Source organism: Ovis canadensis, chromosome 4, assembly GCF_042477335.2.
Source record: "Ovis canadensis isolate MfBH-ARS-UI-01 breed Bighorn chromosome 4, ARS-UI_OviCan_v2, whole genome shotgun sequence".
Lineage (NCBI taxonomy): Eukaryota > Metazoa > Chordata > Mammalia > Artiodactyla > Bovidae > Ovis > Ovis canadensis.
The window spans coordinates 55,262,739-55,276,465 of NC_091248.1; the positions used below are offsets into that span (position 1 = coordinate 55,262,739).

Here is a 13,727-nt window from a genome sequence, read left to right on the forward strand (position 1 = left end):
TATAGCAATTCCCTTGACTGTTTTCATCCTTTGTCTCTGTGTAGGACTTTATAGTCTTCACAGGAACCACATAACAACATTGCACACTGGCCTTCAGGATAAGAAACAAGGCATCAGTGAATATTCTAGTTTGTGGAAAGCTGGAGATGATAGCAGCCTTGGGCAGGGCTTTGCAAAATGGACAAGCTCAAGTTTATGCTAGTTATGACATTCTTTTGCCATGTAAGATTAGCAATGTTTGGTGACTATGCTATTATATATGCAATGCATAAGAATGAAGAAACTAAGATAAATATATTCTAAAAGCAAATCAAGCCATTACAGTATATGCTAAATTAGATTAAAAAAATATATGATTTTCTTGATAGTACTTAAGGCATTAATTCTCTAAGGATTAAAGTTGATGACATGTATCCTCATACACACACCCACACGCATACTTAATGAAAATCTGTTATGTGTCCACTGTGTTCTTAGAATCCTGTCATCAGGAAGAAGAAAGCCTGATCCTTCCAGTGAGATTTTTTGTAATGTACTTTAAAACTTTGCAAATAAAATGCAATGATGAAGTATTGAATACTTTTAATCTAAATGGACAGCTAACCTAGTTGAAAATATTCATTCTAGAACTGTTTACTTAGCATATAATCAAAATATGTATTTTAGTTGTCTTTTCTCCTAAACTCTGGAAATTTTCACAATAAATATAACAGAGAGGTTTTCACTGGTGAAATTAATGGCTTCAAAGATTTATGAACTGACCAGAAAAATTACTGGCTAACTATCCTTATATCACAGGCTATAAAAACCCACCAAGTTCATTGTCTAGCTCTTGATTTCAGGGCATTCCTGGCGGCCTGACTGGGATTGGATAGTTAGCTGAATTCTATAGTTAGCATGTTGTGTGTGCCCCTGATGAAACTTCCAGGCAAGAACTACTGGGACACTTAAAAGGACAGAGAGTGGGTACTTCACAAATCCCATGGAACAGGTTGGGGAACCTTGCTACTTAACTGCTACTTCCCTGCTTCTGTTAGAAGCCAGTACTGCGAGGGCTTTCTTTGTACCTGTTTTGAGAAAGATCTGTAGCTCTCCCCACTGTTATTTATTGAAAACTACCAACATTTACCAAGATAACCCAGTAACAGTGTGTGCCCAAATTGGCTTGGATAGTTTAGCAGCACTTACCTTAAGGAGCTCATCTTCTAGAGATGTAGCTTAGACACAGGGGACAGTTACACACAAAGATTCTAGAGTAGACAACCACAAGGCTCTGGGCTCACGAGACATCCACATTTACTCAGTTATAAATAGCTGTGACTCTTAGTTCAAAGACCTTTCACCCACATCCATGTATGACACATTTTTTCTCTCTTGCTCGTGACTTTATATTACAAAATGTGAAAAAAATTTAAGAATCATCAATCTTGATCATTTGACAGATAAAGTTTCAGGGATCTGAGGAAATGCTCATCTTACATTGCCCTAAGAGTAGTTAAAAAAACAAAGCCTCTCAGCTAAAATATAGCTCTCTTTTTCTCCTGATGTTTCTTTTTGTTTATTTTTATTTTGTATATTTCACCTCTTTTCACATATCTTCTCCCAGGATCTGGCCTGATATTTGCTAGTGTATTACTTTAATATTGTTTGTATGTCATTATACTTTCAGAAGTGCTAGTCAATTTAATATTAATTTCCTGGGTAATTGGAAAAGTTTATACCTCTTTGATTCCCATATACTGTACCCTGTTACTAGAATGAGGTTAGTTTTCTCTAAATTATTCTGGTTCCAGTGCTCTTGCCTTTTTACATTTTATTTTAAATATGCTTTTAAAATTATCTAAATAAAATTATTAAATATAAAAACAATACTATTTATTCCTCCTTATAAAGACAACTTGAAAAGTTCTAGGGAAGGATAAGGAGGAGGACAAGTATTTGTTGACATATTATTATGGATCAGTTGTCAGGCTAAATACTTCCATGTTATTATTTAAATCTATGGAAAATTCTGTAATTAGGTATGGTTAGCCTACATTCCTATAGAGGAGACAACTGACAGAGAAAATTAGAAAAATTAGATAAATGCTAAGATTTCCAGCATTTGCATGAAATGTATCACCTTAGGTTTATGCATCCAGGTGACAAGTAATATCAGAGATTAGTCAGAAGACATAAGGATGCATGATCATGAAAGGCAGTTTTTGCCCTTATCTAAATCCTTACCTTGTGTCAGTATAAATCTCTCAGCAGATGCATTGTGCTATGCTACTCTGATGTTTCAGAATTATTTATTTTCATATACAAATTATAGTTAAAAACTCATTGGTTCACAGAATTACTGAAGAAACTATTCCTCCTTGCCACCAGATATTCCTGGGTCCAGAAATTATGAAAATAAAACTCTAGCTTCATGGAATGGCAGACACATAGAAAAATTATTATGAAATCATACAATAGATGGTCTAATGGAAGGTTTATGGTACCGTGGGAAACCTACAGACAGGGTAGCTTTTAGAAGGGGAAGCTTCAAGGAGAACCTAACCTTGTACCTTCTTCTTCAAGCATGAGTCCAGAGGCCAGTTACCAAGTACTGACTAACACAAAGAACACGTTGTCTAACATAAAGGCAGAGAATATTTCTCCATCTTTCATAAGATATGGCAGTTTCTGCCAGAAGATAGTGGCTCCAATGAAGAAAATATGAAAAGCTGCTGTGGCAAAAAACATATGAGATTAAAGAAATTAATTTCAAATTAATTGAGTGTCTACTTTTCCTAGGCACTGTTAGGGAACAATATGTAGTTTCACCTTAGAATTTAAAATAAATTTTTATTTAAACTGCCAAAAGTTACAACTTCTATTGCACAAGAACTAAAAATTCTGCTTCAAAGCACAAAAATTTTTACTTAATATTGAGAAAAGAAAACCATACTGGATGCCTTTTACAAGTGTTTTGTTATGTTACTATTTGGTGCCTGTATAGATTTTAGAAAGCTCATTTAAATTTATTTAAGTTTATAAGATATATATGTGTATATATATATATCTTTGGAAGGATTTCAGTGATTTTCAAAATGAATATTAGACTAAGTATCAAGGGGCAAGTGTTTAAGATACAGATTTCCTGTTGCATAAGGAATATAAATTTTAAAAATATATTAGTATATTTCTGTGTCTCTTACCAGATCCAAGGGAACATTTCATGAACAGATGGGCACAAAGGATAGAAACAGCAAGGACCTAACAGAAGCAGAAGAGATTAAGAAGAGGTGGAAAGAATATACAGAAGAACTGTACGAAAACGTTTCTAATGACCCAGGTAATTACAATGGTGTGGTCACTCACCTAGAGCCATACATCCTAGAGTGTGAAGTTGAGTGGGCCTTAAGAAGAATCACTACAAACAAAGCTAGAGAAGGTGATAGCATTCCAGCTGAACTATTTCAAATCCTAAAGGATGATGCTATTAAAGTGCTGCACTCAATATGCCAGCAAATCTGCAGAACTCAGCAGTGACCACAGGACTGGAAAAGTTCAGTTTTTATTCCAGTTCCAAAGAAAGGCAATGCCAAAGAATGTTCAAATTACTGTATAATTGCATCTTTTCACATGCTAGCAAGATTATGCTCAAAATCCTTCAAGCTCGGCTTCAGCAGTATGAAAAAAGAACTTCCAGATGTACAAGCTGGGTTTAGAAGAGGCAGAGGAACCAGAGATCAAATTGCAAACATCTGATGAATCACAGAAAAAGTAAGGGAATTTAAAAAAAAAAAAACACATCAGCTTCATTATGACTAAAGTCTTTGACTGTGTGGATGACAACAAAGTGTGGAAAATTCTTAAAAGGATGGGAAGACCTGACCACCCTACCTGCCTCCTGAGAAACCTGTATGCAGGACAAGAAACAACAGTTAGTACTGGACATGGAACAATGAACTGGTTCAAAATTGGGAAAGGAGTACGTCAAGGCTGTATATTGTCACCCTGCTTATTTAACATATATGCACAGTACATCATGAGAAATGCTGGGCTGGATAAATCACAAGCTTGAATCAAGACTGCCAGGAGAATATCAACAACCTCAGATATGCAGATGATACCACTTTAATGGCAGAAAGTGAAGAGGAACTAAAGAGCCTCTTGATGAATGTGGAAAAGGTGAGTGAAAAAGCTGGCTTAAAACTCAACTTTTTATAAACTAAGATCATGGCATTTGGTCACATCACATCAAATTGATGAGGAAAAAGTGGAAACAGTGATAGATTTTATTTTATTGGACTCCAAAATCATTCCAGACGGTGACTGCAGCCATGAAATTAAAAGATGCTTGCTCCTTGGATTAAAAACCTGTGACAAACTTAGACAGTGTATTAAAATGCAGGAATATTGCTTTACCAACATAGGTCCCTGTAGTCAAAGTTATGGTTTTTTCAGTAGTCAGGTATGGATGTGAGAGTTGGACCATAAAGAAGGCTGAGTGCCAGTGAACTGATGCTTTCAAACTGTGGTGTTAGAGAAGACTCTTGAGAGTCCCTTGGACAGCAAAGAGATCAACCTAGTCAATCGTAAAGGGTATCAACCCTGAATATTAATTGGAAGGACTGATGCTAAAGCTGAAGCTCCAGTACTTTGGCCACCTGATACAAAGAGCCAATTCACTGGAAAAACCCCTGATTCTGGGAAAGATTGAGGGCAGGAGGAGAAGGGGATGACAGAGGATGAGATGGTTGGATGGCATCACTGATTCAATAGACGGGTTTGGGCAAACTCAGGTAGATAGTGAAGGACAGGAAGGCCTGGCATGCTGCAGTTCATGGGGTTGCAGAGTCAGACACGACTTAGCAACTGAACAACAACAAATGTCTCTTACTACAGGTAAAGCATATCATCTTACCGGGAATGTTAGGGGTTAGAGAAAGCAAACACTTATATTCAAGGCTAAGGAAATAAGAACCCTGAGGTTGTATAAATGCTAACTCATAATAAGACAGAAACAATAATGCAGTTGTATTTTTAAAAAGTAATAAACATGGGGAGAATTTATTTCCATTTGAAAGCACAGAGGAAAAATATTTTGAAATAAAACTTTCTTGGTTCAATTATTTTTTCCATAAAGCATTCTTAAAATATGAATAGTCTATATTATAGCACTATGTCATAGAAGTTGACTTTTTAGAAATATGGATTTTCCTCTCATCTCTTTTGTTCCTCTCACTTTAAAAGATTTTTCATACTCCAAAACAAAAACAAAAACAAAACTGAGCCTAGTACATAAGAGGACCCAGAATATTTAAATTAAAAGTCATATTTAACAGTTTCCTCACTTCATGATTTCTCAGTCTTACTATTCTCATAACACAGCTCCAATAAAAGGTCCTGGTATGCCTTATTTCCCAAACTTATTTGGCCATGTGTCACCCTAGGATATCTTTATTAACATCTACTGAAACAGTGTTTCATAAAGACAGTTGGGGAAGTGCTGAATTAAATTAGAAGGACAAGTAAAATTTTCTAAGAAAAGGCAAAAGGGAGTATATAGGTGGTATATCTGACTTGAAAGGTTAAGCCTACAACTTAAATTATCTTACAATCTTTGGTAGGGCTTCCCAAGTGGCACTCGTGGTAAAGAACCTGCCTGTCAATGCAGGAGACATAAGAGACAGGGGTTCAATTCCTGGGTTGGAAAGATTCCCTGGAGTAGAAAATGGCAACCCACTCCAGTACTCTTGCCCAGAGAATCCCACGGACAGAGGAGCCTGGCAGGCTACAGTTCATGGGGCTGCACAGAGTCAGACACTAGTGAAGCCACTTAGCACACACACATAACCTTTTGTGACCTATATTTTTTATCTTTGTAAACAGGAAAAATGAAGGATAGAGTACAGGAAAGAAAGAGAGAGAGACTGGAGATGGGGAAAGGGGTAGTCCTTTGGGCTGCAGGAACAAAGGGAATTCTGACTGCTCTGGGTCTGGCAAGCAAATAACTTGATAACTATTGACTTCTTGTGAAGCCCAAATTTAGCAATTGTCCACAAAGGCGGTTTCTCTTGTAAAAGCTTGCTTGGCTTGATGTCTGTTGATCAATTGGCTCTGGCCAGACAGGACAGGATCCTTGAGGGTTGGTTGGGTCTTTTCTTTTTTCATGTGCTCTGGGACACACATTGATAGTCTGGGTTCTGCAGAGGAACTTTGGGACAGAGAGTGAGTGGGTAAGATTGCAGATTGTGGAGACAAGTGGTTGGGTTGATAGTGAGTATCCTGAATAGTCTTGGACCTGTTGCTTGACTTCTCTGTTTTTCAGTTTCCTCCTCTAAAAGATGAGGATGATAACAATATTTATCTTGTAATGCCATGGTGATCAAATAAGATTAAACATATGCACTCATTAAAATAACTAGTTGTAATTACTGGTATCATTGATAATGGTAATAAAGATGCTATCTCTGTGAAAAAAGTTTTTCTTCTTCACAATCTCAGGTCTTTCATTTTAAAATCTATGCTACTGGTGCCAGCCAGTTATAATGCTTTCTTATCATATTCAATTCTAAGCTGTACTAACCTTACCAGACCCAGAGGCAGTATAAGGGCAGCACGTTCTTTCTCTGTGTAACCCTCCCTCTGGCCTCTGTCTGGCAGTGTGTCCTGGACTCCTTCCCTCTTCCCTGTTGCTCAACTGAATTTAGGTAATAAGCAGCAGATTCTTCACAGACTTAGAAAATGAATTTGCAGTTGCTGGGGGGAAGGGATAGCTAAGGACTTTGGGAAGGTCATGTACACACTGCTGTGTTTAAAATGGATAACCAACAAAAACCTATTGTATAGCGCATGAAGCTTGTGTTCAATGTTATGTGCTAGCCTGGATGGGAGTGGGGTTTGGCGAAGAATGGATGTGCTCAGTCATTCAGTCGTGTTTGACTCTTTGTGACCCCATGGACTGTAGCCTGTCAGGCTCCTCTATCCATGGGATTCTCCAGGTAAAAACACTGGAATGGGTTGCCATTTCCTTCTCCAGGGAGAGTGGATACATGTATATATATGGCCGAGTCCCTTCACTGCTCACCTGAAATTTCACAACATTGTTAATTGGCTATACCCCATTACAAAATGTTTTTGGTGTCGAAAAAATAAAATTAAAAAGCAGAGTCTTGCTCTCCTCTATCCAATAGGTAACTCCCAAAGTCCTTGGAGACAGGGATTGGACTCTTCTTGCCCTGAAATTCACAGAGCTTCCATGTTTAAAATCATGAATAAACATTCAGGTATATGGGAAACCTTGTAAAATGAGATTACAGGCCAAATAATTATTTAGGTCTAATTGAAAATACCACCTAAATGGTGTCTAATGTCCTGTCCTCCTTTAGACTCTCTGTGACCAAAGCTATTTTTGATGAGTACTTTTATATTTTTTAAATATTGAGCTTATTTGAGCAAAAGCATTTTGAATCTGGCAGCATCCAATCTAGCAGATAGAAAGGAGCTCCAAATATCATGTATAAAATAGATAAGTAATGAGGCCCTACTGTACAGCACAGGGAACTCTATACTCAGTTTTCTGTGGTGACCTAAATGGGAAGGATATCAAAAACAAGAGGGGATATATGTATACATACGGTGAGTGCTTTTAAAAGTCATTGAACTTGGCGTGCTGCTATTCATGGGGTCGCAAAGAGTCGGACACGACTGAGCAACTGAACTGAACTGAACTTAACTGATCTCTAGAATCTTATGGAGGGCAGTGGACAAATTCCTGTTGTGTGTTGACTAACTTTTAAAATAATCACATCACCATGTTTTATTCCTTGGAAAACCACTTGGTGTTTAATATGTGAAATGATAAAATGTTGGGAGCCAGCGTGAGGAACTCTGCCCATGGCAAAGGTCATGAGGAAGGAAGCTTGGCATAAGCAAAGGCGTGATCAAGCCTCAGGATACACCCTGTTCCCCAGCATCTACCCCCAAAACCAGAGTACTTTACGGGGAGCTCTCCCCCATAAACATTTCTCTCAGAGAAGGAGTTAACTTGCAGCTCCAAGTTAATAAAAATTCCTGGGCGTGACAAGAGTGTTTCAACTTAGGAACTCTGAAGGTTCTCTGGCCTGCCTGATCAGGCTCGTCCGGCCACATGTGATTGTTTACAGCCTCCCAACTGTGAGAGGCACGGGATGTTTTAAAACTTTCTAAATACAGACTCTTTTGAGAAATTAGAAGATCATTAGTATAGTATTAGTGGGTTGACTAGGAATTATATTGGTGAAGGGTTTTTTCTTCATTTGTCGTGCCAATAATTACTGCTAATTCCCTGCCCTGAGTGTGACAAGGATGTCTCAGGTCAAACCTCTCTGCTGACAGACTAGCTTGTGTGACAACCTCTCAACCATAAACAGCACAGAGAGTTTGGAGTATTAGCATAGGGCTTTTTTCATTGATGAGTCAATGATTGCCATCAGGCTTCCATATCCTTAGGCACCTGGGAATATATTAATCAATGTATTTGGAATATAGAAAAGGAAATATAGTAGTTTTTTGATGTTAGCAATACTAGACTTTTTGAGTTAATGAATTTTCTCTTTTGTAATAGACCACTGTACTTTGTTATAAATCACTGTGTCCTTGCTATGCAAAAATGTAACTTTATCTTAAGACAAAATAGATCTTAAGGGGAGCATTAGTGAAGGGTTTACATTTGTTGAGCCAATATTTGCTGCTAAATCTCCATATTCCTGCCCTTATAATGAATATAACTAGCATATAGGAGAAATAAGTATTAACCTTTAAGATTAATCATGTTAAACCTTAGGTTAAGTAAATTCCTTTCTTGATTGTAACTCACTACACCCTCACCCTATAGGAATGCAACTTTATTTGGAGGGTGGCGCCTGATTTAAGAAAAAATCACCCCTGGAAAAATAAGTTTTCTGGTTAAGTGACTGGTATCAGAAAGGGCCATAAAATGTCAGCAGACCTCATGGCCAGAAGATGATGAAACTCATAAGACCTTTGTATAATTTTATATGAAGCACCTGATTGTGACAAGGGTCAGGTTTGCTGACCCCCACGTGACTCTGTATTCATCCCTATGTATAACAAAAAGGTATGTAAACAAACCTGAAAAATAAAGAAATTGGATCAAATTCTGGAAAGACTGATTCCCCCATGTTGTTTCTTTCTTGCTCCCTGCTTTCCTGGCTGAATTCCCATCTGAAATGTGGGTACTCACCAAGCCTGCTAATTCTGCCTGAGCTTCTGAGATTGGACCGGGGAGGCCTCAGTGCCTCCTGTCCTTCGGGAGAATGGAAGGACGCCTGTGGCCTACGTAGGTGGTGATTGGTATTCCATGTAAACCAGTTATTCAGCCTCTTTTCTCCACTAATTCTCCTAGTACACTATCTGTTTCCAATCTCTCTCTATATCTGTAATTAAATAAGTTTTTTCCAGGACGCCGATTCCGTCCCCACCTTTGAATTACCCTGGATCCACCGGGGCTGGACCCCGGCAATAAAACTTATCAGAAGCACATTTTTTTGAAAAGCCCAAAGTGTGTCATGTAATACAAACGGCTAACATCGAGGGCACTTACTACAGGCAAACACCTTTCTAAGGACTATATGTATTATCTAAATTAATCTTCATAACCATAATTTGAAATAAGAATTGTTGGTTTCCTGACATTACAAGTACCATGCAGTCCATGGGGTCTCAAAGAGCCGGACACGACTGAGTGACTGAACTGAACTGAAAAGTACCAAAGGACTGAGAGGCAAAAGGACTGAGAGGTCAAGAAAACTGCTCAAGGTCAAAGAATGCCAAGCTATGGTTGTGTAACTTAGGACACTTTTGTCTGCAAGTAAGAGAATGCTCCAAGAAAAGTAGATCAGAATATGGGGGGAACTTTACTTGTCAAATCATAAATATTAGGAAATAACCATCAGCTTCCCAAATTCTAGCTCTTCTCTAAAGCAGTCATTTTTAAGTATTGGGCTGTCATACCATCTTGATAATACAATTATTTGCTTAAATTGCATATACATGTGTATGTATATACAATCAACTCAAAATCCAGACCATCTCCTGTCCCCTAGATGGGTATAATTCTTTAAAGGGAGAAAATATTACATGTTAAGCTTTCAAAATCAAAGTTCAAAATAAAAATTAAGTCCAAGTTTCTATCACTCTGGGAAACAAAACTGTTTAACCTGACAAAGGGAATGTGAAATATAAAATTAATCTAAAACAAAAGAAAAATAATCATGGTTACCTGGAAAAGGTTTTCTTTTTCGTTTGTTTTTTGTGAGAAAGAAACTTTGGGAATGGCTGTATACTGTATATTACTGAAATGGACATGAGTTTTACAATCACAGACTCAGGTGTGCAAAAACAAAATTTTGCTGCACTAAATTTCATTTTATCTCAAACCTCCATTCTGTCTGATACAGCATATTTAGTCACTTTTTAAGAAACGTCATTTTTGCTGTCCCTCTGTCATTTCAACTTTAAAACTCTTGTTACATTTTCCTCAGTACAGGCTATTTTCAGAGAAGGAGATGAGAACACAGAGCATGCCCTCTAAATTTGTGGCTATCACTTTCCCTTGTTCTGGCCTTGAGCACTTTGCAGGTGGTACCTTTCTTTTTCTCAACTAACTTGCATAACCTTCAGGGGCCTTGAGCTCAGTGTCAGGGTCCAAGGGGCTCCATGAATCTGCTTCTAAACAGCAGCCTATGTACCACGCACAGCCCCGGATACTCCACTGCCGTAGTCTCTGAGTCAGTGTTTTCTGAGGCTCTTTCTCTCTGATAACACTTGTGTTCTGAGGTCCTCCATCTTGAGAGTTGAAAAGGAGAAGAAAACTTGCCTTTAGGAGTGCGTCTGCTGCAGAACGGATCACAGCAGCTCTCTGGGATTCGGTCATGTCTAAAGTCTGTGTTTCCCTTTTATCCATGCTTGCTGCTGCTAAGTCACTTCAGTCGTGTCCGACTCTGTGCCACCCCAGAGACAGCAGCCCACCAGGCTCTGCCATCCCTGGGATTCTCCAGGCAAGAACACTGGAGTGGGTTGCCATTTCCTTCTCCAGTGCATGAAAGTGAAAAGTGAAAGTGAAGTCTCTCAGTCATGTCCGAACCTCAGTGACCCCATGGACTGCAGCCTATCAGGCTCCTCCGTCCATGGGATTTTCCAGGCAAGAGTACTGGAGTGGGGTGCCATTGCCTTCTCCGTTATCCATGCTTAGGGCACAACTATTTTCCTAGTCTTTAGTAAGACTGAATAGTAACCAAATGTCAGTTCCTTGTATCCACTAAAAATTCTCCCTCAATTTGCAGCTTCATATCTTGCAGTTAGAAAAGAGAATGAAGTGGGCAGAATAAAACCATGTGGATTAATACCTCACAGTATAATTTATCATAGTATAAAAAACTAAAAATTGTGGGAAACACACACATGATAGAAGTTTAGCTAAGAAAGAGATCAGTGGGGACTGAATTTCTAAGAATATGTTCATAGAACTCTGACATCCTTAATCTTCCCTAGAAGATGAGTTAAATGTAAAAAAGTAGAAGGAAATGGGATTCGTGGAAAATAAAGTTAGATAAATCACGTAAATCATTTAGAAATGTAATTGGTATGGTTGGAAAAAGGCATGTGCACAAGCTAAACCTGGCTTGCCATAAAGGTTCCTATCTACAGAGAGATGGACATATTAGAGCAGGTTATAGGAGACTTAAGTACCTGAATATAATCTGACAAAAAATATAGAAGGGAATAACAAGATATTAAGATTTAAAATTATGACCTCAGGTTAAACATAGCAGGTGGAATACATTTTCACTTACATCTGAAATCTCATTAAAATGAAAGTTGTAGGTAGAATTTATAAAAATAGGAACACACATGTTCAGCTCAAAGATTTAGATGAGTGAAGACAAGAAACCAGTCAACATATAGAAAGCATAATGGACTAATGGTAATTGTTCAAACATCCTGCATGTCAGATTCTAGACATGTACACCTAGAGCAGAAGCAAAAAGAATCTACTGTATAAGTCCACATAGGACAATGGGGTGCATGGAAAGCAGAGTCTTAACTTGATTGAATATCTCAGGAAGTCCTAAACCTACATCTTCTCTCCATATACTTTACACAGCCTGCTCACTCTCCTTCCTCCTCATCTGTCAGAAGATCGGGTGTTTCCTCTTTTGAGACATGGAGTAAGAGATTTCTGGACCTAAGACAAGGAAGCCCAGCTTGGGGTATGAGGGAGATCCATGTCTAAATAAGTTTAAGCCCACACAATGATTTCTCTTCCCCTACCAATTCCAGAACTCTATCAAGCAAAATATTATAGGATTCCTTTCTAAGGAAACTGGCACAAGAGAAAACACTTGACACTACTTATTAGCTGAAGTGGGGAGGAGGTCAGGGAGCACAGTGAAATGGTCAGGACCTTCTGCTCAATCAGAGTAGTACTGTCTGGTGCAAATATGACAGAAGCCTCATGCTAAATATCCCTTTAAAATATCCAGTAGCCACACTGAAAATGTAAGTAAATAGGCAATATTACTTTTAATATTATATATTACTTACTACAACATCATATTCCTTGGAAGAAAAGTTATGAGCAACCTAGATAGCATATTGAAAAGCAGAGACATTACTTTGCCAACTAAGGTCCGTCTAGTCAAGGCTATGGTTTTTCCAGTAGTCATGTATGGATGTGAGAGTTGGACTGTAAAGAAGGCTGAGCACAGAATTGATGCTTTTGAACTGTGGTGTTGGAGAAGACTCTTGAGAGTCCCTTGGACTGCAAGGAGATCCAACCAGTCCGTTCTGAAGGAGATCAACCCTGGGATTTCTTTGGAAGGAATGATGCTAAAGCTGAAACTCCAGTACTTTGGCCACCTCATGCGAAGAGTTGACTCATTGGGAAAGACTTTGATTTTGGGAGGGATTGGGGGCAGAAGAACAAGGGGACAACAGAGGATGAGATGGCTGGATGGCATCACTGACTCGATGGATGCGAGTCTGAGTGAACTCTGGGAGTTGGTGATGGACAGGGAGGCCTGGCGTGCTGCGATTCATGGGGTCACAAAGAGTTGGACACGACTGAGCGACTGAACTGAACTGAAAACATCATAAATACTGTCATTTAAACCAACATAAATTATTGATGAGATTTTTTTGCAGGGGCACAAAGTGTTAAAAGTCTGGTTTCTACTTTACTCTTAGAACACAATCTGGATTAACTATGTTTCAAGTTCTCAATAGCCACTTGGGGCTAGTGGCTACCATATTGGACAGTGCAACTCTAGAATGAAATCTGTATTCATTTTGCCTCAATCTTAAATATAAATGGATAATCACTAGACATTTGAGGAATACTTCTGACTTGCATGAAAAAAGTTAAATAACAGTAAACAATAAGGTTGAATACAAGGAAAGGGAATAAAAAACACAAAATATTTTTGTGATTACTATCATTAGACAACTAAGAGACAATTTTGTGTCATGAAACTAGTAAAACAAAAAACCATGGGGCTTTCCTGGTGGCTAAGTGGTAAAGAATCCACCAGCCAACGCAGAAGACATGATTCAATCCCTGGTCCAGGAAGATAACCACATGCCGTGGAGCAACTATGCCTGCAGATCACAACTACCAAGCCTGTGCTCTAGAGCCTGGGAGCCCTAACTACTGAACCCCACACACCTAGAGCCTATGCGCCCCTGCAACA

The 13,727-nt window shown here is 38.5% G+C and overlaps 1 protein-coding gene across 3 annotated transcripts in view; it reads right to left on the bottom strand.

Annotated features, from left to right (window-relative positions):
- Positions 1-13,727, bottom strand: part of LOC138439237 (platelet glycoprotein 4) — a 97,629-nt gene that overhangs the window by 60,864 nt on the left and 23,038 nt on the right. The window contains exon 1 of one of the 3 annotated variants that reach the window (XM_069587769.1): positions 1,189-1,257. The exons of the other annotated variants lie outside the window; for them this stretch is intronic. The gene's annotated coding sequence lies outside the window, so the exon portion shown is untranslated. Of the gene's footprint in view, positions 1-1,188; positions 1,258-13,727 lie in introns of those variants that run through there. 3 annotated transcript variants of the gene reach the window in all.